This window comes from Coenobita brevimanus, chromosome 81 (assembly GCF_032717465.1).
Source record: "Coenobita brevimanus isolate Jiangsu-jjx chromosome 81, ASM3271746v2, whole genome shotgun sequence".
Taxonomy (NCBI): domain Eukaryota; kingdom Metazoa; phylum Arthropoda; class Malacostraca; order Decapoda; family Coenobitidae; genus Coenobita; species Coenobita brevimanus.
The window spans coordinates 23,333,032-23,336,502 of record NC_137034.1 but is presented as its reverse complement, the minus strand read 5'-3'; the positions used below and the strand labels follow the sequence as shown (position 1 = coordinate 23,336,502).

At 41.5% G+C, this 3,471-nt stretch overlaps 1 pseudogene; it reads left to right on the top strand.

The window, feature by feature from the left end:
* Positions 1-1,268: 1,268 nt before the first annotated feature.
* LOC145409507 (uncharacterized) lies at positions 1,269-3,249 on the top strand (annotated as a pseudogene).
* The last annotated feature ends 222 nt before the right edge of the window (positions 3,250-3,471 follow it).

Genomic DNA, 3,471 nt, shown 5'->3' with positions numbered 1-3,471 from the left:
ATTGAGAAAAAACCATCAGAATTAATGTACAGCTTACGAAATAACTACGCTCACAATAGTAGGCTAACTGACAACTGACTCGTAATGGAACTACGGAACGAAAACCATCGGGAAACAGAGGAAAACTTCTTGACTACCTAACTACCAAATTCCGCTTCTCAACATTATTATTTTTTTCTTTTGATCGCCTAATACCTTCCGTGGACATATTTGTATCTGTCATTGGTTTTCTTAATGAGCTCCATTTATTACCATAAGTGTAGATCTTTGTTTCCATTATTATTATTATTATTATTATTATCATCATTTTTCTTATTATTATTATTATTATTATTATTATTATCATCATCATCATCATTTTTCTTATTATTATTATTATTATTATTATTATTATTATTATCATTATTCCGTCACTTTTCGCCTCAGATTTTCATCATACTTATAGAGGATGTACAGTCGTCAGCACAAATTCGCTGCAAGCCTGCTCGTGTGATGTGGTTGTTTTGTCTGGCAACAATGTATAGGAACTACTATCCATTTCAGAGGCGGAGTTGCGCTGTTTTTCGCAAATATCTCCTAAGCGAATCGTTGGATCAGTATGATATTTCAACACAGTACTTTTGACATCCGGGCCTAATTTATGACCCTTAAACCATACTGCTACATATGTTACATTAGGAGTTTACTGAAGGATATTAAGCCTAATCCAGTCATCAAATCTAAGGTGTTATACAAAATCGGACGAGTGCGACTGTGTGGGGTAGCTCCTCCACTAACACCCTGAACAACCCTCTGACCATTCCTTCCCTACCCCCCAATATCGCGTTCACCCCCTCCCCGTTTCCCTCTTCACTCCCAGTCACACCATCCCTCTCCCATCTTTGCACTTCCGTTTTCTTTTTTCATTCTAATTGCATACATAATATTTGAATATGACAGTATGTATATACTTATCATACATTAGTAATATTATTTAACACAGTTACCTACTGTTGTGCGTGGCCATGAAAACCAGAGTGGGTCAAACGACCATAAAATCATTGGCTAATTACGTTGTTATGGCCGTATCATTACCGATGTGTCTACGGTTACCAAAAATATGGCCAGTTTTGTTTTTGGGCAACCAAATAAAATCGTTCATGGTTGCTTTATTTGTTCATCTTTTATTTTTAATAAGCAATTTATGCTTTCACTGAATATCCTCAGTCTCCCGTATCACTTCCCCCCTCTCTGAGGTACCCCCCCTTCCCCTTCCCCTTCCCGAGGTTATGACATCAGCAGGTACAGGGGATAGATCATTGACTGTCGAGGCACGCCCACTAACAACAGTATCTACAATGTCTTCCCGTTGCCCCCGTGGATGCAGGACAGCTTTTATCATTCGTCTTGCCACTTTGTTCAAGAGGGAAAGCACCCGTGGTCGAACTTACATAAGTTTGAATAGGTGAGTACATAGTTTTGTCCATGTTTATAGTATATGTGCTGTGTTTCTTTGAATACGGCGGGCATAATAACCACCCACTTCACTTTATTTTGTTCGAGCATTTGCTAGACAATGGTATAAAAAGTAAAAATTACACAAAAAAAAATTCAATCGGTACTGTTGCTATATAAGTGTATAATAATGTTGGCAGAATCACTGAAAAAAAAATCATAATGATCTCATGGATAACAATTATACCAATAATCTTGGAGTCAATTATTTATAGGGGAGAACGAGGTCTCTGGCTGTGAAAGCAAAGTAAGATGCTGCTGGTTCATAAGGCTCTGGGTAAAGATTGAGCCACAAGACCCTTTTCCTTCAAGTCTTTATGTCTATAACAACCTACCATCTTTTGCATTATGCGAGTATTGATGTAATAGACTTTCCTGTGTAAGTGAACTTGCTATCTATATCAAATTTTTTTCTGTTTTATGTTATGTGTACACGTTTCTTAACATATATAACAGTAAGGCAGACTGTATTATGTCGCAATGTCATATTATAGAAGAAATGCAAAATATAACAACACTGATCTTTATGCACACAGGCCTTAAGAGCGAGTTGCGAACATCATGGGCACGAGTGTGTCAACAGTGAGGAGCATTGTCAGCAAAGCCGCCACATCCTCCCCTTCCACACCAGCACCACCGTCCACAACCTACACGGGATGCTTCGATAACTTTACTGTCGGTGCAATACGCCGCCACATCCACAGAAAGTTTTCAGAAAGACAACATTTCACACTCAGTGTCATATCAGCTGATCTGAAAACAGCTGGTATTATCCCCAAGGATACCTCTGAAACAACAGTTTGGCGGATCATGCACACCATGGGATTCCAATAGAGAGTGTCACAACGCAAGATGTATGTGAGGAGGGAATCGCTGGAGGTGGTGTGTCGTCGGATAGCCGCTCTCCGGGCTCTACAACGCCACCGGAAGGAGAGAAGAACGGTGGTGTATGTGGATGAGACATGGTTTACCACCAGGATGGGCCACAGTAGAGAGTGGGTGGATACCACTCAGGCTCCCATCAGCACCACCTACAGTCGTCAGGTACCACCTGGTGAAGGGGAGCGATTTGTGGTGGTCGCAGCTGGCACGGACGAAGGTTTTGTTGACGGTTCCTACCTGTGCTACCCAGCCAAAAGTAACCAGGGTGACTATCATGGGGAAATGAACTGAGAACTGTTCCAGCGATGGCTAACAACGCAGCTCCTTCCGTCACTGCCAAACCCATCGGTGCTTGTACTGGATAATGCACCTTACCACAGTCAGCTAACAGAGGAGAGTCGATGCCCTACCACAGCCACCAGGAAGGCGGACCTCATCAGATGGCTGGAGCAGCACAAAATTTCCATCCCACCTGCTGCCACTCGCCCTGAGCTGCTGCTCCTTTGCCAGCAGAACCGCCCACAACCCCAGTATAAAATCGACAACACCATCCGTATGTGGGGCCACGAGGTCATACGGTTGCCACCTGGCCACACCGAACTCAACGCCATCGAGCAAGTATGGGGCTGTATGAAGCGCCATGTGCGCTCCACACTACAACGGTTTACCCGGACGGACCTACAGGATAGATTGGAGGAAGCCAGGCATATGGTACACAAGGACGTGTGGACGGGGGCTGTTCAGCACTCCCGAAAATTTGAAGAAGAATACTGGAAGACTGACAACATACACGAGGGAGTGGAACCCATTATTATCAACATCGCCAGTGATGATGAAGATGATGACGTCTTCTTTGAAAGTGATGTTGAATAAATTTTGTTATATTGTTTACATAGTTTTATTCCTACAATATGATATATTGCTCCAACTTAATAAATGTAATGGAATGTATGTAATAGTATTTACAATAAAATGACGATGTATGTATGTATATATTAATGAATATTACGCATCATATACAATAGAGCATTGGAGTTTATAATTTTGTAATAATATAAATAGAGACAGGTAAAACAATATATATCAACTGGACCA